The sequence below is a fragment of the Kogia breviceps genome, chromosome 10, assembly GCF_026419965.1.
Source record: "Kogia breviceps isolate mKogBre1 chromosome 10, mKogBre1 haplotype 1, whole genome shotgun sequence".
Classification (NCBI taxonomy): domain Eukaryota; kingdom Metazoa; phylum Chordata; class Mammalia; order Artiodactyla; family Physeteridae; genus Kogia; species Kogia breviceps.
The window spans coordinates 29,206,997-29,231,677 of NC_081319.1; the positions used below are offsets into that span (position 1 = coordinate 29,206,997).

At 36.8% G+C, this 24,681-nt stretch overlaps 1 protein-coding gene and 1 non-coding gene across 18 annotated transcripts in view; both read left to right on the forward strand.

Moving 5' to 3' along the window:
• Positions 1–24,681, forward strand: part of FHIT (fragile histidine triad diadenosine triphosphatase) — a 1,470,752-nt gene that overhangs the window by 532,383 nt on the left and 913,688 nt on the right. The gene's annotated exons all lie outside the window — the stretch shown is intronic.
• LOC131764732 (U6 spliceosomal RNA) lies at positions 21,053–21,159 on the forward strand. The gene has a single exon (XR_009337933.1). It is a non-coding gene; the product is annotated as a U6 spliceosomal RNA (small nuclear RNA).

Here is a 24,681-nt window from a genome sequence, read left to right on the forward strand (position 1 = left end):
GTTATTTAAAAGAAATCTTAATGAGTTTACTGATTTAACGATGCCAAAAATATTTGCATTTTTAAAATACTCTCCCCTCAGACTGTTCTCCCAAGCCTCACTGATTTTCCAGAATGTTGGGCCAATCCAGTGGTATTTTTACTGGGTTTCACTTTCATTGATAGCAGTGGAGTAAATCACATCTCCAATGTATCTAAAGTCATAATGTTCATCCATAAATGGATAAAGAGCCTTTTGATTTATTATTCATGTAGATAACAATACTCAGAATGATGAAGGAACATTCCCTTTTATATCATAAATTTTGTCTAGTGACATTTAAAAGATGTCTTCCAGTGCCCAGACCTCTGAACCATGGACTCTCTTTTCTTTTGTAAATGGCATCATATAGTGCTTTCCTCATTTGTCCTTAATCTCCTTAATGCTGAAGATGGCACATTTTCCAGGTTGCTTTGAAGAGCAACCATCATGAGAGCAAAATTAATAAAAAGCAATTTAAAAACAGATTTCTGAATGTTCTAGGAGATAGACAATTTTGCATGGCAAGCACTTGAACTCAGGGGTGATTTATTATTCATTTGACTGTGGTGAATATTCATGTTTTACATGTTAAATTAGAATTACTGAGATTTTTGTTTACCCTAAAGAAGTTTGGGAATGTATGTCTTTGAATTTACTGAAATTCAGAGAATTTTCTACCTAGAAGGAACCTTAAAATGATCTGGTAAAATTCTCTAGATAATGTATATAAAAACATTGAATGCTTTGTAAAAACTGGACTGATATAGATATTTTAATGAGGGCTCATTGTTATAGGACCACGGTTTGTTTCCTTCTTTCCTTTTCTCCTGCCTCCTTCCCTCCTTCTCTGTCTACTTCCCTTCCTTTTTATTTGTTTTTTCCTTTTCCTGTTTTTTTAAAAAACAGTACGAACCTTTACTCAGAGAAAATCTTGCCCAAAAGCTCAATATGTAAAATAGAGTTACTCTTAAATAGAGAGTGGGGTTGGACTCTACCTTCCTTATCTTTACTCTACCACATGGACCCCCCCCCCGCCAGAGTACCCTACAGAGACCTTGGTTTTCCATGATCACAGTTTTAAAACTGAAGAGAGCTGAATAATTTATTAATCAACACATTATATGCCAGACGCCCTTTTAAACATTTGACAAATATTAACTCACTTAATCCTCAAAATAACCCTGGTATGATTATTATTATTACTCTCATGTTACAGATGAGGAAAGTGAAGAACAAAAGAGTTAATAAGTTGCCTGAGATCACACAACTATTAAATGGCAGAGCCTGGACAGTCTTCTTCCAGAGTCCCTGTTCTTACCCAGAAGGCTTTGCAGCTTCTCCTTAGCAGCCACAGTTATATGCAGCTATTATTAGGTGTTAGGCACTCTGCTAGGAGCTTTACATGTTTTAGCATAGCTGATGCTCCGAAAGTAGCCAAAGAGGTAACAGTATTATCCCCAGTTTATGGATGCAGGAAATGAGGCTTAAGAAAGTTACATAGCATTCCTGTGAGGGGCAAGGCCAGGATTTGAACCTTTGTAGTTTGACTTCAGAGCCCATGCTCTTAACCACTTGTTTCATAGGCTCCCATAAAAGTGAAAATATTTGTTTTTAAAGAGTTGTGATGCTTTTCATTTTCCTTCATGCTGGGTTCACATTGGCTAACACTACCAAGATAATATCTATATTTTGAGGAGCCCACCAGTTACCTCTATGAGGGCAGGATCATGCTCAGAAAAAAATTAGTGTCTTAGTGTTCCTTACCCATATCCTAATGTTTCTCAAATTTTTCTTCTGGTCCTTCCCAAATTAGCCTGCTTAATTTTCACAGTATTCTTTGCAACTCAACTAAGCAATGAAAGCCATCAAGTAATCATACTTATCTAACAAAAACTAATGGCTCTCTTCCTAGGTCAGTCTATCTATGTTTTGACTTAATCCTCTTGGAGATACAAAGTCTTTGTCTTGTTTGATGATTGCAGTGGTAGAAATATTAGACCTTACTGCAGACTAATAGTAGAAGACCTTTCTCTCGATTCAGTGCTGCTGGTCCAGCTAAAGAACTATACATCCAGAACAGTTGTGTCCAACATGCAAAGATAAGGTGATTCTTATAGTCGGAGCAGTGAGAAGCCTGATGGTGTAAGATCTAGTACGTGTGGATGAATGAGTTTATGCTATTCACTGAACTGTGTTGTGCTTTAGCCCTTTATCTGCTGTGCAGAAATTGTTCAGGGCAAGCAAGGTCATGTGAAGAGTACCGGCTGCCATGTAGCCTTCAATACTGGCAAGGTAGAAAGTGGTGCTGTGTTAACTCTGTAATAATATGTTTCTTTTAGGACAGTATGGTTTATTCCTTAGAGCTTAATATGCCTTTGTCGATTTCCTCTTAATATTTACCCATGACTTTAGCCTCTTGAGTTAAATCTTGGGTAAACATGGTGATTTCCAGAGACCAGTGAGTAGAGAGATACCTACTTGGGCAAATCAAGATATATGGAAATCTCTGTCTTAGTAGCCTCCTATTTAGAGAGAGAGAAACATTTGAAAATGTGATCTTTTACTTCTTCCCCAAGGAAAAGTAGTGCTGCACAAAATTAAAATAGATAGGCCATGGTTCTACCAATTTAAAGGAAAAAGAATTCTTATAGTTAGAAAAACATGTTCCCTTTATATAAAACTATAATTTCTCAAGTTTGTATTCACGCATGAAGGAGTGAGTTAGTAGGATCAGCACCTTACCCAAAAGGAGATTTAAGAATACATGAGGGCTTCCCTGGTGGTGCAGTGGTTGGGAGTCCTCCTGCCAATGCAGGGGACATGGGTTCATGCCCCGGTCCGGGAGGATCCCACGTGCCGCAGAGCGGCTGGGCCCACGAGCCATGGCCGCCGAGCCTGCGCGTCCGGAGCCTTTGCTCCACAACGGGAGAGGCCACAGCAGTGAGAGGCCTGTGTACTGCAAAAAAAAAAAAAAAAAAAAAAAGAATGCATGAAATTAAATTAATGCCTGATAGTAGCCTCTAATATAACTTTTCCCAACTTGCTATAAAAATACTCTCTTCTCCTAGTCATAGCACAAGGGAAACATCAGGTGAAATTGTTCATTTTAGTTTCACCAAACTTCTAGTTAGTAGACTCCTCTATAGCTATATATATATATATTTCACCTGATGTTTCCCTTATGCTATGACTAGAAGGAGGAAAGACCATTGTCCTTTGGCTGCAGTCTTTCCCCTGGTTCAGAAATATGCAAAGAGTAATTACAAAAGTAAATGAGAATTCCTACACAATGTAAGTACTTTTTTGAAGCACCACTGTTAATGCAGACTTGGATTTCTACATTCATGTTGAGAATGCAAATAGTAATTGACCAAAGAGATGGTCATCTATTAGTTTCTTATGGCTTCTGCAATAAATTACCACAAACACAGTGGCTCAAAATAACACAGATTTATTATTTTAAAGTCCTGGAGGTCAGAAGTCTGAGGTGGATTTGGATTTCATCAGGATAAAATCAAGGTGTTGGTGGGCTGAATTTCTTTCTGGAGTCTCTGGAGAGAGTCTGTTACCTTCCCTTTTCCAGCTTCTAGAGATTGCCCACATTCCTTGGCTTGTGGCCCTCCTCCATGTTCAGAGCCAGCAATGGCCAGTTGTCTTTCTCATATTGCATCACTCTGACTCTTCTATCTCTCTCTCGTCATATTTAAGGACCCTTGAGGTATATTGAGTCCAGCTGAGTAATAGTGGAATATCTATTTTAAGGTCAGATGATTAGCAACCTTAATTCCATCTGCCAACTTAATTCTTCTTTGTCATGTAAACCTAACATTCACAGATTCTAGAGATTAGGTTGTAGATATTATTCTGCCTACTACATGCAACTATAATATTTCTGGAAGTACATTTGTCAATATCTGTTATAGTTAAAGTTCCATAGCTATGCTAAAAGTGAAGGGGGCCTTGTGGATTCTTGGGTTTTTTTGGTTTGTTTGTTTGTTTGTTTTTCTGTATTCAGATTACACATAGATATAGGCAGTGGAGCTAGAAGATTCTACATAAACCCAAGGAGCTCCACTAGATGGAAAACCTGCTAGAGGCTGGGAATTGGGATATAAGTTCTGTAAACCAACTTATGATCCACCAGTAGGGGATTCAAGTAAAGAAACATAAGTAAAGACAGTCATCATCTCTTTCTTAACAAACACTGGCTCTTTCATGATAAACTAAAAATTAAAAAATCATTATGGACACAAAAAAGAGAACAGTGTCTGAGAGACTCAGAGTAACAGTTGACCTCCCAGGATGATTTGCTACAGGAATGTGAAAGAATTTTTAGAAGTTCAACATCCTCAATAACTTTAAGATACAGAAAGATAAACAAGAGAATAAGTTTACACTAAAAGAAAGCAGGATGATTAGAAAAGGAGACAGGTTAGTCAGGAAAACATGGTAAAGAAGCCAGAATGCCATGTTAGAATATGCATTAGAAGCTGAAACAAAAAGTTATCATTTAAAATATATGTATATCACTACTGCTGAAGGAATATTGTTATGTTCTACCAAAATGAAGAAGAAAAGAACAATTAAAATTAATGAAATAGAGAAGATTAAAAATAGAGAAGACAGAGATCATAGACTTAAACACTAGACAAAATCTAAGAATTATAGATGTTCTTGAGGCAGCAATAATTGGAACACAAGGAATAATCAAAAATTAATATAAGTTCTTTTGGGGTAAAATAAAAACAAAACCAAGAAAGCTTCAGTATGCAAATTGAAAGGACTTTCCATACTCAAGGCAACATTAATCAAAAGGGTTCCATACCATTACAACTTGGCAATTTTTTTCTTTTAAAATTACAATAATAAAGAAAAAAATCCTTTAAATATTCAGGCAAAGAAAACAATTTACCTTACAAAGGAGCAACAATCAGACTGCCCTTTTTTGTTGTTGTTTTTAAATTTCACACTATATAATAGGGGCTCTTGCTATAAAATCTATAAAAATTTGCTTGGAACAGTTTACAGGGGTGTACCTAAGAAAGGTAAATATAGTCAAGTTGTCTTTCACTTGTAAAAGTAACAGAAAGAACTTCTCAAATATGCAAGAAAAAAGAAAACATAAAACCTCTTTACTAGGGAAATGGCTTAAGGATAAGGCCAGGTCAGTGCTACTCAAAGTGTGATTCAGGGTTCAGTAACGTCAACATTATCTGGAAACTAATACAGATTCTCAGGTCAACACCAAACCCCCTGAAGCTAAATTTCTGCAGATGGAATGCAGCTATTTCTGTGTTAACAGTTTTTCTAGGAGATACTTACATGCATTAAGATTTAGGAAGCACTGGGCTAGGTGAGAGAAAACAAACTTAAGAGTTAAGTAACAGAAGTAAATGATATTAAGAAATTGACCATTAATACTGAAACCAATTAAAAGTGAGATTTAAACAATTGTAACTTTAATTATAACACTGAATACAAATGTAAAACTATACTTTTGAAAGACAAAATATGTAATATAAAATAATGCTTAATCAGTGTTAAGTATTTAATATTTTAATATTTAATACTAAATAATGGTAAAATCCAAGATCAGATTTACAGAGTCCAGAAATAAAACTGATAAATCCTTTTTTTTAGGGGTAGACACGATAATTTCAAGTATTCAAAAGTTTCAGGGTTTGCTTAATCATTCAACAAACATCAGAGAACCAAGAAGAACTACAATCCTGCAGCCTGTGGAAGAAAAAACACATTCACAGAAAGATAGTCAAAATGAAAAGGCAGGGCTTCCCTGGTGGCGCAGTGGTTGAGAGTCTGCCTGCCAATGCAGGGGACACAGGTTCGTGCCCTGGTGTGGGAGGATCCCACATGCCGCGGAGCAGCTGGGCCCGTGAGCCATGGCCGCTGAGCCTGTGCACCCGGAGCCTGTGCTCCGCAACGGGAGAGGCCACAACAGCGAGAGGCCTGCGTACTGCAAAAAAAAAAAAAAAAAAAAAAAAAAAAAAAGAAAAGAAAAGAAAAGGCAGAGGGCTATGTACCAAATGAAGGAATAAGACAAAACCCCAGAAAAACAACTAAATGAAGTGGAGCTAGGCAACCTTCCAGAAAAAGAATTCAGAATAATGATAGTGAAGATGATCCAGGACCTTGGAAAAAGAATGGAGGCAGAGATCGAGAAGATGCAAGAAATGCTTAACAAAGACCTAGAAGAATTAATGAACAAACAAACATAGATGAGCAATTCAATAACTGAAATGAAAACTACACTAGAACGAATCAATAGCAGAATAACTGAGGCAGAAGAACGGATAAGTGACCTGGAAGACAGAATGGTGGAATTCACTGCTGTGGAACAGAATAAACAAAAAAGAATGAAAAGAAATGAAGACAGCTTAAGAGACAACTGGGACAACATTAAACACAACAACATTCACATTGTATGGGTCACAGAAGGAGAAGAGAGAGAGAAACAACCAGAGAAAATATCTAAAGAGATTATAGTCGAAAACTTCCCTAACGTGGGAAAGGAAATAGCGACCCAAGTCCTGGAAGCGCAGAGTCCCATTCAGGATAAACCCAAGGAGAAACATGCCGAGACACATAGTAATCAAACTGACAAAAATTAAAGACAAAGAAAAATTATTGAAAGCAGCAAGGGAAAAATGACAACATACAAGGGAACTCCCATGAGGTTAACAGCTGATTTCTCAGCAGAAACTCTACAAACCAGAAGGGAGTGGCATGATATACTTAAAGTGATGAAAGGGAAGAACCTACAACCAAGATTACTCTACCCGGCAAGGATGTCATTCAGATTCGATGGAGAAATCAAAAGCTTGAAATTCAGCACCACCAAACCAGCTCTACCACAAATGCTAAAGGAGCTTCTCTAAGTGGGAAATGCAAGAGAAGAAAAGTACCTACAAAAACAAACCCAAAACAATCCAGAAAATGGTAATAGGTACATACATATCAATGATTACCTTAAAGATGAATGGATTAAATGCTCCAAGCAAAAGACACAGGCTTGCTGAATGGATACAAAAACAAGACCCATGTATATGCTGTCTACGAGAGACCCACTTCAGACCTAGGTACACATACAGACTGAAAGTGAGGGGATGGAAAAAGATATTCCATGCAAATGGAAATCAAAAGAAAGCTGGAGTAGCAATACTCATATCAGATAAAATAGGCTTTAAAATAAAGAATGTTATAAGAGACAAGGAAGGACACTACATAATAATCAAGGGATCAATCCAAGAAGAAGATACAACAATTATAAACATATATGCACCCAACATAGGAGCACCTCAATACATAAGGCAACTGCTAACAGCTCTAAAAGAGGAAATCAACAGTGAAACAATAATAGTGCGGGAGTTTAACACCTCACGTACACCAATGGACAGATCATCCAAAATGAAAATAAACAAGGAAACAGAAGCTTTAAATGACACAATAGACCAGATAGATTTAATTGATATTTATAGGACATTCCATCCAAAAACAGCAGATTACACTTTCTTATCAAGTGTGCATGGAACATTCTCCAGGATAGATCACATCTTGGGTCACAAATCAAGCCACAGTAAATTCAAGAAAATTGAAATCATATCAGGCATCTTTTCTGACCACAATGCTATGAGATTCGAAATGAATTACAGGGAAAAAACCGTAAAAAACACAAACACTTGGAGGCTAACAATACCTTCCTAAATAACCATAGATCACTGAAGAAATCAAAGAGGAAATCAAAAAGTACCTAGAGACAAATGACAATGAAAACATGACAATCCAAAACCTATGGGATGCAGCAAAAGCAGTTTTAAGAGGGACGTTTTTAGCTATAAAAGCCTACACCAAGAAACAAGAAAAATCTCAAATAAACAATCTAACCTTACACCTTAAGGAACTAGAGAAAGAAGAACAAACAAAACCCAAAGTTAGCAGAAGGAAAGAAATCATAAAGATCAGAGCAGAAATAAATGAAATAGAAACAAAGAAAACAATAGCAAAGATCAATAAAACTAAGAGCTGGTTCTTTGAGAAGATAAACAAAATTGATAAACCATTAGCCAGACTCATCAAGAAAAAGAAGGAGAGGACTCAAATCAATAATATTAGCAATGAAAATGGAGAAGTTACAACAGTCACCACAGAAATGCAAAGCATCATAAGAGACTGCTACAAGCAACTCTATGCCAATAAAATGGACAACCTGGAAGAAACGGGCAAGGTATAACCTTCCAAGACTGAACCAGGAAGAAATAGAAAATATGAACAGACCAATCACAAGTAATGAAATTGAAACTGTGATTAAAATTCTTCCAACAAACAAAAGTTCAGCACCAGATGGCTTCACAGGTGAATTCTATCAAACATTTAGAGAAGAGCTAACACCCATCCTTCTCAAACTCTTCCAAAAAATTGCAGAGGAAGGAATACTCCCCAACTCATTCTATGAGGCCACCATCACCCTGAAACCAAAACCAGACAAAGATACTACAAAAAAAGATTATTACAGACCAATATCACTGATGAATATACATGCAAAAATCCTCAACAAAATACTAGCAAACAGAATCCAAAAACACATTAAAAGGATCATACCCCATGATCAAGTGGGATTTATCCCAGGGATGCAAGGATTCTTCAATATAAGCAAATCAATCAATGTGATTGACCATATTAACAGATTGAAGAAGAGAAACCATATGATCATCTCAATAGATGCAGAAAAAGCTTTTGACAAAATTCAACACCACTTGATGATAAAAACTCTCCAGAAAGTGGGCATAGAGGGAACCTACCTCAACATAATAAAGGCCATATATGACAAACCCACAGCAAACATCATTCTCAATGGTGAAAAACTGAAAGCATTTCCTCTAAGATCAGGAACAAGACAAGGATGTCCACTCTCACCATTATTTAACATAGTTTTGGAAGTCCTAGCCACAGCAATCAGAGAAGAAAAAGAAATAAAAGGAATACAAATTGGAAAAGAAGAAGTAAAACTGTCACTCTTTGCAGATGAGATGATAGTATACATAGAGAATCCTAAGGATACCACCAGAAAACTACTAGCGGTAATCAGTGAATTTGGTAAAGTAGCAGGATACGAAATTAATGCACAGAAATCTCTTACATTCCTATACACTAATGATGAAAAATCTGAAAGAGTAATTAAGAAAACACTCCCATTTACCATTGCAATAAAAAGAATAAAATACCTAGGAATAAACCTACCTAGGGAGACAAAAGACCTTTATGCAGAAAACTTTAAGACACTGATGAAAGAAATTAAACGTGATACCAACAGATGGAGAGATATACAATGTTTTTGGATTGGATGAATTAATATTGTGAAAATGAATATAGTACCCAAAACAATCTACAGATTCAAAGCAATCCTTATCAAAGTACCAATGGCATTTTTTACAGAACTAGAACAAAAAATCTTAAAATTTGTATGGAGACAGAAAAGACCCTGAATAGCCAAAGCAGTCTTGAGGGAAAAAAACAGAGCTGGAGGAATCAGACTTCATGACTTCAGACTATACTACAAAGCTATAGTAATCAAGACAATATGATACTGGCACAAAAACAGAAATATAGATCAATGGAACACGATAGAAAGCCCAGAGACAAACCCATGCACCTATGGTCAACTAATCTATGACAAAGAAGGCAAAGATATACAATGGAGAAAAGACAGTCTCTTCAGTAAGTGGTGCTGGGAAAACTGGACAGCTACATGTAAAAGAATGAAATTAGAACACTCCCTAACACCATACACAAAAATAAACTCAAAATGGATCAGAGACCTAAATTTCAGACCGGACACTCTAAAACTCAGAAAAAAACATAGGAAGAACACTCTTTGACACAAATCACAGCAAGATCCTTTTTGACCCATCTCCTAGAGAAATGGAAATAAAAACAAAAATAAACAAATGGGACCTAATGAAACTCAAAAGCTTTTGCAAAGCAAAGGAAACTACGAACAAGATGAAAAGGCAACCCTCAAAATGGAAAAAAAAAATATTTGCAAACGAATCAACTGACAAAGTATTAATCTCCAAAATATATAAACAGCTCGTGCAGCTCAATATGACAAAAACAAACAACCCAATCCAAAACTGGGCAGGAGACCTAAATAGACATTTCTCCAAAGAAGACATACAGATGGCCAAGAAGCACATGAAAAGCTGCTCAAAATCACTAATTATTAGAGAAATGCAAATCAAAACTACAATGAGGTGTCATCTCACACCAGTTAGAATGGGCGTCATCAGAAAATCTACAAACAACAAATGCTGGAGAGGGTGTGGAGAAAGGGCATCCTCTTGCACTGTTGGTGGGAATGTAAATTGATATAGCCACTATGGAGAACAGTATAGAGGTTCCTTAAAAAACTCAAAATAGAATTACCAAATGATCCAGCAATCCCAGTACTGAGCATATACCCAGAGAAAACCATAATTCAAAAAGACACATGCACCGCAATGTTCATTGTAACACTATTTACAATAGCCAGCTCATGGAAGCAACCTAAATGCCCATTGACAGACGAATGGATAAAGAAGTTTTGGTACATGTATATAATGGAATATTACTTAGCTATAAAAAGGAACAAAATTGGGTCATTTGTTGAAACGCAGATGGATCTAGAGACTGCCATGCAGAGTGAAGTAAGTCAGAAAAAGAAAAACAAATATCGTATATTAACACATATATGTGGAACCTAGAAAAATGGTACAGATGAACCAGTTTACTGGGTAGAAATTGAGACACAGATGTAGAGAACAAACATATGGACACCAAGGGGGGAAAGTGGTGGTGGTGGGGGTGGTGGTGTGATGAATTGGGAGATTGGGATTGACATGTATACGCTGATGTGTGTAAAATGGATAACTAATAAGAACCTACTGTATAAAAAAATAAATAAAATTCAAAAAAAATCAAATAAGCTACAAAGATACAGCACAGGGAATATAGTGTATATTTTGTAATAACTATAATTGGAGTATAATCTTAAAAATTGTGAAGACTGTGTTGTACATCTGAAACATTTCATTGTATAATATTGTAACTCAAAGGAAAAAACAGAAAGAATGGAGGGAAAGTTGCTTTCAGTTAAAGAAAAACTGAGAAAATTTATTGCCTGCCGACTAATGTATATTACAAGAAATGTTAAAGGAAGTTCTTTAGGATGAAAAGAAATAATAGATGGAAACTCAGATTCTCAGGTAAGAATAGAGAACATTAGAAATCTTAAAATAGTAAGGTAAATATGAACTCATTTTCCCCTCTTAATTTCTTTTAAATATATGTCTATCTAAGTAAAAATGATGAAATCATCTTGTCTGATTTATGATGCATGTAGATGTAATTCGAATGACAACTTGAATGGGGAGGGGTTTGTAAATGGGCCATACAATAAGATTCTATATTTTATATAAAATATAATATTTAGGTAGATTGTGAAAAGAAAGGTTACATTGAATTCCAGGTAGTCTGTGTAAATGTGAATGCTGGTTCCTAGAATGAATAAGAAATATTTGTAAAGAATAGCACTGCAGATCCTTACTGGCCCATGTGTTAGGCATGTGGAAACATCATCAGTTCCTACATGGATTCTAGATCAAGCAATCTCTTGACAAAAAGCAACTTGGGGTTGACTAACCTTCATACCGTATGTTCTAGGACAATTTAGGAGACATAGCCTGGTTTCCTTTTTCTGTCCATTTTCATTCCCTAAGTAACAGCAGACAACAAGTTCAGAAAAAAGAAAGAGGATGATATTTAGCATTCTTTTCTGTCATATTATGGGGACACTAAAAAAATCAGTATCAGTGGGAAAGAGGTAATAGTTATTTCCTTAAAGCAAGGTTGCTTTTGTGATCCATTGTGGTCCTTGAACTAGACTCAGGCAGCTGCCTGAGTATTGGAAAGGAAGCCAAGAGTGTATGATAGAATTTGTTAATGGGCAGCTCAGCCTTTTCAGATTCTCCTTGGAAAGGGCCCTGGAGCTGGGGGAGCAGAATATTGACTTTGCTCTGAGGTAAGGCAGTTGGAGGGGAGGCTGAGATATAGGGAGAGACAGATGACAGGTCTTGTGATATCATGGAAGACAACACATGGAGCAGAAAGAACATGAATTCTGGAGTCTGCAAGTCCTACATCTGAACATCTGCACCATGTCACGCTGGGTGACACTGAGCCAGTGTGTTAGGCTGAAAAATGGTCCCTAAAATAGTATCCATGTCAAATTCCTGGAATATGTGAATATGACTTTATTTGGTAAAAGATTCTTTACAGATGTGACTATGTTAAAGCTCTTGAGATGAGGAAAGCATTCTGCATTATTCCAGGGAGCCCTAAATTCTATCATAAGTATCCTTATAAGAGAGGGGCAGAGTGAGCTTTCAGACACACAGAAGAGGAGGAGATGTGACCTTGGAGGCACTGGAGTGATATGGTGGCCCCACGCCAAGAAATACCAGCAACCACCAGAAGGTGGATGAGGCATGGAGTGGAAACTCTGCTAGAGCCTCTGAAGGGAGCAGGGCTCTGCCAACACCTTGATTTTGGACATCTGGCCTCCAGAATTGTGAGTGTATAAATTTCTGTTGTTAAAAGTACTAAGTTTGTGATAATTTGTCACAGCAACCACAGGCAGGAAATGAATACAGCCAATGACAGACCTCCCTGAATCTCAGTGCCCTCATCTCTAAAATAGGGTCATACAAGCTACATTGTAATGTTACCAGAATTAAATGAGAAAATGTGTAAAAATAGAATGGAAAGAAAGAAGTGAGCAAAGAGCAAAAGATAGGGAACATGCTAGGAAAAATATAGGTATCCCTTGTTTGATGTGAGTAATTTGTACCTGATGATCAGATGTTTTACCCAACAATGTTTTCTAGGAGACAACTTCCCATTATTTTAAATGAGAAAAATGATAACGTTTAATATGTCAATCCAACTCCCCAACCAATTTCCTGAAATGTTAGTAAAACACAGTGAAATACACATAATTGAACAATAAGCTATTATACTAGGATTTAAAATACAGATCTTGCCACTGTTTAGTTGGCAAAAATTTATAGATTTATGATACAAAAACTCAATACAAAGATTTTGAGAAAATGATATACAGGAAAATCCTTAAGACACTTTCCAGATATGTTCTGTAGAATGTGAGAACCACAGGTAGATACTTTGAAAAGCACACTGAGTGTCTACATGAGGGCTACACATTTCAGACCTTGCCAGTGCTAAAAGGCCATCATAGCATCAGGTGAGCCACACTCTGCCACTGGGTGCTTGAACTGAAAACATTTCCACAGTGTCTTTCACATTTCACAGAGAGTTAAGAAAATATTAAAGACAATTGCAGAGAAGGAAGCAAAGCAAGTAAGACAAGTTTCTACATACAAAGTAAGTGTTTTTAGCAGCTATATTGTTAGGTGATGGAGGATATAATTTTAAGTATTTTAAATCCTAGTATAATAACTTATTGTTCAATTATGTGCATTTCACTGTTTTACATTTTAAAGCATTTTAAAAATGCTTTGTTGTCGGGCTTTCCTGGTGGCGCAGTGGTTAAGAATCCGCCTGCCAATGCAGGGGACACAGGTTCGAGCCCTGGTCCGGGAAGATCCCACATGCTGTGGAACAACTAAGCCCGTGCACCACAACTACTGAGCCTGTGTTCTAGAGCCCGTGAGCCACAACTACTGAAGCCCACGCACCTAGAGCCTGTGCTCCACAACAAGAGAAGCCACTGCAATGAGACGCCCATGCATCGTAACAAAGAGTAGCCCCTGCTCACTGCAACTAGAGAAAGCCTTCACAAAGCAATGAAGACCCAACACAGCCAAAAATAAAATAAATAAATTTTAAAAAAATGCTTTGCTGTAATTTTCAAATCAGTGCAGTGAGCAGATCTTGTTTCCATAATCATAATGAACAGCTTTTTTGGATCTCTTTCTAAAATGCCTAAGTTTTTTTTTTTTTTTTTTTTTTTTTTTTTGCGGTACGCGGGCCTCTCACTGTTGTGGCCTCTCCCGTTGCGGAGCACAGGCTCCGGACGCGCAGGCTCAGCGGCCATGGCTCACGGGCCCAGCCGCTGTGCGGCATGTGGGATCTTCCCGGACCGGGGCACGAACCCGCGTCCCCTGCATCGGCAGGCGGACTCTCAACCACTGCGCCACCAGGGGGAAGCCCAAAATGCCTAAGTTTTAATGAGGATTGTGGGTTGTTTATTTTTTTTTCCCCAACTGGACAGAATCATTTCCCTTTGTCTGTTCTTATATTGCCAGTTTCTGGCTATGCTTGAAATAGAGGGTGGAATTCTGTATGAAAGTGCTTAAAGGGGCTACAGGGCGTAGTCTAAGTCATACAGGAATTGTGAGGATTTAATGAGATAATTAATGAAAAGAGCCTAACACAGTTCCCAGCACAAGTCAGTATCTAATTATCATCGTTATTATCATTGACAGATTACTGCTGTATTTTTATGTTACAGATGAAATTTTTCACATGATTTTTTTTAGGACCAAAAACAGGTTTCCATATTACCTACAAGTACAAAAGTCCTAAAGATGGAAAACAATAAGTTATTTATTGTATCACTAATATGTCTGAGACTAAAAGAGTTTCGGGAAGAGTACAAAAAACAAATGGTAAATCTTGTACTTAAAAAGAAAGAAGGGCTATCTATCTCCATTACAGATAGCTGTCATGCCCAGGCTGGAGCAACTCTTTAGGTAGAATCGGGGACACTTGAAAACTGTAAATCTTTTGCAAATTAGGATCATAATCTATTTACACCCCCCCCCCCCCCCCCATTCTGGGCTTTCTTGTGGATAACTGATTCCATGTGTGCAACTTGCAGCAGGAAAGGCAGGATAAGGGCCTGGAAATTGTTAAACTCTAGATTGGATGGTACTTTGGAGACCTCCTTACGGGAGTATCTGTCAGTTACATGGCCAATCAAGTTGCAAGGCTAATACTTGCTAATTTTGCATTCCATTGAAAGATGATATATAATACACCTCGTGATTCTGCAGTAAATATTTCATTTCTCTTACTTTTCTGCCCAATAGATTGGCTTCATGCAGTTGCTAGATGAAAATAGAATTGTGTTGCAAGAGAGATAAATGATTTAGCAAATATGATTTTATATGCCAAAAAAGGTACACTAGCAGCTTTTATGATGAGTGTCCCTGAAGGGAAATATGGTGAATATGCATCTGATTTAGGTCTTCTCTAAACAACAACAATAACAAAAAAGGCAAAAACAAGCCTAAGACAGTTTTATCTGTTTGGGTGGTATTAATGGGTTCTTGTTGGGAGATCTGTGATAGTGACGCCTCCTGGTAATGTCTTGTGTGTGAAGGGTACAGGTAGGAATTTATAAGGATGGTTATGATCCAAACTTATTTGGTCTCCAAAGCATGTCCAGGAGAGGTTGTAGGCCTTTTCTCATCTTGCCTGGCATGTATATAACTTCAGATAGCAGCCATGCTAAGTTGTTGGGTAACTCATTTTGGTTACCTTCTTTAGGTGACACATTCGACATTTTTGCCTATCTTGAGTCCTCCATTCTATTATAGTAGACTGTAAGCTCCATAATGAAACTGTTTCTAACTTGTTCACCTCCATACCCTAGGCTGGTAGCACTCCAAAAAAACATGTCAAACAAATAAGTAGAAAGAATGAACCTAGTGGTTGTCTTATCCATCCATCCTTTCATCCATCTATCCTTCCATCCATTTCTCAAGATTGCTGTTTTCTTAAGGTTTCTGTTGACACAATGTGTCAGCCTTTGTTTGTTTGCTTTGGAAAGTGATCATTTAAGTTCTCCACCCCTGAGAGATTGTCAAATACACATGGGCAAAATAAACGTGGTCAAATGCACATTGTAAAATTAAACTTGAGGTGAAGCTATAATTTATTAATGTGCAGAGTGATTGATAAACTTAAGAAAAAATATTGTACCACTTTGGTCATCTAGATATACAAACCATTTGGAAACATCTCAGCAAAACTGAAAGAGAGCATCTGATGTCTCTAATCTACCTCTCCCTGCTCCCCATCCTTAGCTGCTATTCACACTTGCTTTTTTTTTTTTTCTTTTTTTTTTGCGGTATGCAGGCCTCTCACTGTTGTGGCCTCTCCCGTTGCGGAGCACAGGCTCCGGACGCGCAGGCCCAGCCAGTGGCCATGGCTCACGGCGCCCAGCCGCTCCGCGGCATGTGGGATCTTCCCGAACCGGGGCACGAACCCGTGTCCCTTGCGTCGGCAGGCGGACTCTCAACCACTGCGCCACCAGGGAAGCCCCACACTTGCTTTTCTTAAACATATTTAATTTGTGACAAGTTGGGAGCTACCTTCTCTTTTCTGAGGTGATCTTTGAAGAATAATGTACTTAACTGCAGCCTATTTAGATTGTTTATCTGTATTTAAATGCTTAGCTTGGTATTGTGTTTTGCCTTTAAGATAAAATCAATATTAAAAAGTTGAAAAGCAGCAGAGTAATCCTTGAACATTCCTCAGCAACTATCCTCCCCTACTTCCAAAAAGGAACACTGCTTAATCTTAACTTTTTTGAATTTTTTTTCTCTGAGTTCATTTAGCTCTGGGTTCACCTTTATTCAAATGTATAGAAGCTAAAAATGGTACAAAGAAAGTTTATTCTAATCCAGAAGCATTTGGAAGCCAGTGTCATTACTAAATGCTGTTGGTCTTGATAAGCTCTTTGATGATCTGAGATCAGCATCACAGAGACAGATGTAGTTCATTGTGAAATAGTGTAAAGTCTATGTAAATAGTTGCTGGTGTGCAGCAAATTCAACTTTTGCTGTTTGGAATTTCTGGATTTCTTTTTTTTTTTTTTAATCCATGGTTGATTGAATCCTCAGATACAGAACCTGTGGATACAGAGGGCCGATTGTATAGGGTACAACCAATATGTAATTACCTCCAGGAAAGGGCTAGCTGTCGTGGTGCTGCTGGAAGCCGTTGAGTTAGACCAACTGAAATGTTTATATAACCTCCAAATCTCACTGTAAAATTCATCCTACCCAACTGATCTTAAGAGCTTTTGAAAAGAAAAATTGTGGAGTAATTTGAGCTTCCCCTCTCTCCTCATCTGACCTCCTCTGTTCCTGGAGCAGAGACATTAGATGTCAGAGATCCAAGAACATGGGGAAAGGAGTGAGAAAAGGAAGCCTGGGTAATTCACTTGATAAGTATTATCCATCATTCATGTGTACGGTAGAGCAGTGGGTAGTTGGGGAAATAGGATCATTTGTAAAGTTCAGGTATTGGAGATAGTAGTGAAGAAAGATATTAAAGCATCATAGTTTTCAAAGGCAGTGATTGTAGAGAATTAAGTACTTCTGCTGTTAGCTGCAATTAAGTATCTGGTGCCAGTCTTGACCTCCTTTCATGAAGAGCTATAAAATTAGATAAAATGTATGAGGCAACTATTTCCAGGAATTGACTAACAGGTAATGCAGGACTTTGGTCTTTGAGAGAAGGTAACACTTGAAGTAGGCCTTGGATTCACCTTGATTTTCTGCCTAGGGGTCCATTCACTAGACCAGAGAGTAAGCCTTATTTTTTCTTATTAAGAATACATTCAAGTTGGAAGAATTACAGTCTCCCTCGCACCATACCCTAAAATTAATTCCAGCTGGATTAAGGCAATAAATGTATAAAATCAATCATTAGAAAGCTAGAAGAGAAATGAGCATTTATCCCAACTACAGTGAGAGAGAACCTTATAAACTTAAAGACAAAAAGAAAAGATCACAAAAGAAAAGAGTTGTGGACTTGACTCCATTAAAAGTAAACTTCTGTTTGTCAAAAAACAAAAACCAAAATGGAAATACACATGTGCAGTAAACATGAGGTACGAGTGCCTAGGGATCTTAAAAGACCAAGAGCTCATACCAATTGATAACAATGCATGATTCCAGTAGTTAAATGGGAGGTCCGACATCCAGTTTTTTCCATCCTAAAGCCTTTATTTTTAATCCTTTCCTCCTCAGTGGGAGAACTCAGTTGCCCAAGGTCTCTTCCTGCTTGCTGTTTCATCACTCCTACTTCTGAGCCTCAGCAGGGACCTGGCCTTACATTCCATTGCATTCCCTGCCTGGGGCCCTCTATCTCTTACATGCAATCTTTAGTGATGTTTCTATGAGCTCTAAAAATTTGGGGTTTCCCAGCAACATTGTTCTATGGCATTTGTTATCAGGTATCAGTGTTTCATACTCATCTTTTATTAGAGATGTAGTAGTTTCATTTCTAGAAAGAAAATGTGACATGTTCCCCCTTTTGACTTCCTACCTTCTCTGAAAAATTGGGTGCTTGAAGTGTGTGTGTGTGTGTGTGTGTGTGTGTGTGTGTGTGTGTGTGTGTGTGTGTGCTCAGGGTATAGGCTTGAGGGGAGTAATAAAGGAAGTGATGGTGGGGAGGTCTGCCGCAGCATTACCACATGTTCTGATCTGCGGGAAGCAGAAAAATGAGTGTGATGACCTGAGGGAGCTGATGACTAAGTGAGCATATGTTCTTAGGCACGTTTCAGTAAATCACATTGAGTTAGATTCTCCCTGTTACTCCTGTGTCCATTTACAGGGGTGGGCACTTAACATGTACATCTACTCCACTGTACAGCCCCAAAGAAAATATACATAAGCATTCATTCATTCACTTATTCATCCATAGGGAGAACCCACTATGTTCAAGGCACTGTAAAATATACAAAGAGAAATTCTTAAGAAGTTTCAAATCTTAGTATCTGTAGATATACACAAATAAGTATAAGGTCAAAAAGGGTTAAGGGTCATAAGAGACTTAAATGGAAACATACAATTAAAAATATAGTAAGCAGAGATTCTGGCCCAGCAAAGATGATGTAGATCCATTTTCCCTGCTCCTCCTCCTAAGCACAACTGTGAACTCTAGAAATGAAGCAGGAGGCAACCAAATGAGAATTCTGAAAGGTGGTAAGAAAAAGTTGAGTTGGTTTGAGACTCCAGGACTAGAGGAACAGCATAGTAGCAGGGTGTCTAGAGTCCTCCCTCCCAAGAGAAGAAGCCACCCAGACCAGGTATTTCCTAACTCATAACCCAATGACAGGGGAAGTCCAGGGAGGTTGATTTTTTTTTCCTGATTGAATGGGATTATCGCTGGCAACATCAGAGAAGTCTGACCCCTCCAATAAGGGTAATGAAAACCAGAGAAAAGAAATAGAAAGCAAGTAACATGATAATAGACTGAGGTGCTAACATATCCATAATGATCTTAAATGTAAATCATTCATTGAAAGATAAAGATTGACAGAGTGGATAAAAGAACTCAGTCCAACTATATGCTGCTTATGAGGAACTCACTTCAAACTCAATGATCAGGTAAGTTGAAAGTAAAAGGATAGAAAAAAGTACAGCATACAAATATTAATTTTCAAAAAGCAGGAGAGACTCTATTAATGTGATAAAAGTAGAATTCAGAGCAAAGAAAATATCTAGAGACAAACAGAGATATTATATAATGATGAAAGCATCAACCCACCCAGAAAACTTAATGATCCTAAATATATACACACCAAACAATAGAGCCTTAAAGTACATGGGGGAAAAAAAAGCAAACAAAAACAAACAACCCAACTAACAGAGTTGAAGGAGAAATAGAGAAATTGACAACTGTAGTTAGAGACTCCAATGCCCCATCTCAACAATAGATAGGTCTACTCTGCAGAAAATCAGCAAGAATATAGAAGATCTGAGCATCACATTTGGCTAATAGTATCTAATTGATGTATATAGAACACTCCATTCAATAATAGCAGAATACACATTTTTTTCAAGCACTCATGCATCATTCACTAAAATATACCTTGTCTTGGGTCACAAAAAACCCTTTAAGTTTTAAAAATTGAAATCATGCAGAATGTGTTCTCTGACTGTAATAAAATCTAACTAGAAATCAATTACAAGAAGATCACAGAAAAAGTTCTAAACATAGGTCAAAGAGTAACTGTTAAAGGAAATTTAAAAATACATAGAACTGAATGAAAATGAAAACACAATATATCAAAATATGTAAGCTGTAGCTAAGGCAGTGCTGAGATGGATACCACTAAGTATGATATTAGAATTGAGGAAAGTTCTCAAATTAATAACCTAAGTTCCTACCTCAAGTATAAAAAAGAAAGAAAAATAAACCAGTAGGAAGCAGACAGAAAGAAATAATAAAGGTAAAAGCAGAAATCAATAAAATTTAAAACAGGAAAAATATAAAGTCAATGAAGCAAAAAGTTGGTTAATCTAAAAAATTAATAAAATTGATAAATGATTAGCAAGGATGACAATAACAAAATTGCCAACATTAGAAATGAAATGGATATAAATACAGATCCCACAATCATTAAAAAATAAATAAGGATACACTGTGAACAATTTCATATTCACATAGTCAGCTACTTAGAAGAAAGGGATCAATTTTTCAAAAATTATAAATCACCTAAATTCAGCCAGGATGAAATGGACAGCTTGAGTAACAAAGAAATTGAGTTAATACTTAAAAGTTAGTACTTAAAAGGAACACTTCCCAACTCATTTTATGAGCCTAGTAAAAGACCACAAAAAGAAAGGAAGGGAGGGAGGGAGGGAAGGAGGAAGAAAGACTATTCCAGTACAATACCTCTTATGAACTTTGACACAGAAATACTCAAGAAAATATTAGCAAATCAAGTACAACAGTGTGTAAAAAGAATTATGTACCATGACCAAAGGGGATTTAATACAGGTATGCAAGGATGGTTGAGTACTTTAAAATGAATCAATGTAATCTACTTTATCAACAAGCTAAAGAAGCAAAATGATATGATCATATCAATTAACCCAGAACAAGCATTTGACAAAATCCAGCATCCATTTGTAATAAAAATTGTTCGCAATTTAGGAATAGAGTTGAATTACCTCAACTTGATAAAGAGAATCCCTGAGTGCTTGCTTCGGCAGCACATATGCTAAAATTGGAACGATACAGAGAAAATTAGCATTGCCCCTGTCCAAGGATGACATGCAAATTCGTGAAGCTTTCCATATTTTTATCTTTTTTGACCCCCCTCCTAGAGTAATGAAAATAAATCAAAAATAAACAAATGGGACCTAATTAAACTTAAAACCTTTTGCACATCAAAGGAAACCATAAGCAAGATGAAAAGACAGTCCTCAGAATGGGAGAAAATATTTACAAATGAAGCAACTGACAAAATGTTAATTTCCAAAATCTATGAACAGTTCATGCAGCTCAATATCAAAAAAAAACCCAATCTAAAAATGGGCAGAAGACCTACATAAACATTTCTGCAAAGAAGACATACAGATGGCCAAGAGGCACATGAAAAGATGCTCAACATCCCTAATTATTAGAGAAATGCAAATCAAAATTACAATGAGGTATCACCTCACACCGGTCAGAATGGCTATCATCAAAAAAATCTACAAAAAACAAATGCTGGAGAGGGTGTGGAGAAAAGGGAACCCTCTTGCACTGTTGGTGGGAACATAAATTGATACAGCCACTATGGAGAACAGTATGGAGGTTCCTTAAAAAACTCAAAATAGAACTACCATATGACCCAGCAATCCCACTCCTGGGCATATACTGAGAGAAAACCATAATTCAAAAGGGCACATGTACCACAATGTTCACTGGAGCACTATTTACAATAGCCAGGACATAGGAGCAACCTAAATGTCCATCAACAGATGAATCGATAAAGAAGATGTGGCATATATATACAATGGAATATTACTCAGCCATGAAAGGGAACGAAATTGGGTCATTTGTAGAGACGTGGATGGACCTAGAGATTGTCATACAGAGTGAAGTAAGTCAGAAAGAGAAAAACTAATATCATATATTAACACATGTGTGTGGAATCTAGAAAAATGGTATAGATCTTATTTACAAAGCAGAGATAGAGACACAGATGTAGAGAACAAATGTATGGATACTGGGGGAGAGGGTGGGTGAGATGAATTAGGAGACTAGGATTGACATATATACACTGTTTATACTATGTATAAAATAGATAACTAATGAGAACATACTGTATAGCACAGGGAACTCTACTCAATGCTCTGTGGTAACCTAAATGAGAAGGAAATCCCCAAAAGAGGGGATATATGTATATGTATATGTATAGCTGATTCACTTTGCTGTACAGCAGAAAGTGACACAACATTGTAAACCAACTATACTCCAATAAAAATTAATTTAAAAAAAAAAAAGAGAGAACCCCTGATATTGGGAAAACCTCATGGACGTTCACTCTCATTACTTCTATTCAATATGGTACTGGAAGTTCTAGCCACTGTGATACAGCAAGAAAAAAGAATAGGTGGCATGCAGATTGGAAAGGAATAAAATAAAACTAGTTCTATTTGCAGATGACATGATTTTCTACCTAGAAAATCCCTAGGAATCTACAACAACAACAAAAAACTCCCAGAACTAATACGTGAGTTCAGCAATTAATTAATCCACAAAATTAATGTATTTCTATATGCTAACAAGGAACATGCAGAAACCAAAATTTTAAACACAATACCATTTACAACTGTTCCAGAGAAAATGAAATATTAGATATACACTTAACAAAATGCATACAGGATTTGTATGCTGAAAATGACAAAATACTGATAAAAGAAGTCAAAGAATACCTTCCAGTAAATGTTGGCAGTCTCAACATAGTACAGATGTAAGTCCTCCCCAAATTGATCTGAGGTTTAATGCAATTCCTAACAAAATTCCAGCCAGCTTATTCTAAAACTTATATGCAAAGACACAGGCCCTATAATAGCTAAAACAATCATAGCATAGAATAATAAAGTATGGGACTTCCCTGGTGGTGCAGTGGTTAAGAATCCACTTGCCAATGCAGGGGACACAGGTTCTATCCCTGGTCCAGGAAGATCCCACATGCCACAGAGCAACTAAGCCCATGTGCCACAACTACTGAGCCTGCATTCTAGAGCCCACGAGCCACTAGAGCCCGTGTTCCACAACAAGAGTAGCCACCACAATGAGAAGTCTGCTCACAGCAATGAAGACCCAATACAGCCATAAATTAATAAATAATTTTTTAAAAAAGAATAATAAGGTAGAGGGGAATCACTCTATCCAATACTAAAGATAACTATATAGCCATAGTAATCAAGCCAATGTGGTATTGGCAGGGAATGGAATGGAACAGAATAGAGGACCCAGAAATAGATCCACACACATGCTCAGATGATTTTTGACAAAGGAGCAAAAGCAATTCAATGAAGGAAGCCCAGCCTTTTAACAAATGTTATTGGAGCATTAGACATCCATCGGCAAAAAAATAGCATTGGTCTAAACCTCATACCTTATATAAAAATTAACTCAAAATGGATTACAGACTTACATAAAGTGTAAAATTACAAAAATTTTAGAAAAAATAAATGTAAGAGAAATTTCTTGGGATCTAAGTTTAAGCAAAGAATTCTTAGACTTCACACCAAAAGCATAAATCCATAAAAGGAACAATAGATAGATTGGACCTCAACAAAATTAAAATTTTTCTCTGTGAAAGCCATGTAAAGAGAATGAAAAGACAGTCTATAGGCTAGAAGAAAATATTTACAAACTACATATTCCACAGAGGACTAGTATCTAGTATATGTAAAGAACTCCTAAAAGTCAACATTAAAAAAGCAAGCAATCCAATTAGAAAATGGGCACAAGTCATGAACAGACATTTCACTGAGGAAGATGTACAGATGGCAAATAAGCACACTAAAAGATATTCCACATCACTAGCCATCAGAGAAATGCAAATCAAAATCATAATGAGCTATCACTTCACATCTATCAGCATGGCTAAAATAAAAAATAATGACAACACCAAATATTGATGAGGATGCAGAGAAACTGTTCACTCATACTTTGTTAGTGAGGATGTAAATGGTACAGCCACTCTGGGAAACAAATCTGGCAGTTTTTTACAAAACTAAACATACGACTACCATAAGACCCAGCAATTGCACTCTTGAGCATTTATCTCAGAGAAATGAAAATTCATGTTTACATAGAAACTAGTACATAAATATTCATAACAGCTTCATTCATAGTAGCCAAAATCTGAAAGTAGCCCAGATGTTTTTAACAGATGAGTGGTTAAATAAACTGTGGTACCCATGGAATTCTACTCAGCAATCAAAAGGAACAAACTATTAATACAATCAACAACTTGGGTGATTCTCCAGAGTGGTGTTGAGTGAAAAAAGCCAATCCCAATAAATTATATATTTTATTTTTTAGGGTTTCTTGTTTTTCAATTAAAAAAAAATTGAAGTACAGTTGATTTACAATGTTGTGTTAGTTTCTGGTGTTACAGAAAAGTGACTCAGCTATATATGTGTGTGTATATATATAATATATATGTATATTCTTTTTCATATTCTTTTAAATTTATAGGTTATTTCAAGATATTGAATATAGTTTCCTGTGGTATACAGTAGGACCTAGTTTATCTGTTTTTATATATAGTAGTTTGTATCTGCTAATCCCAAACTCCTAATTTATCCCTCCTCTCTTTCC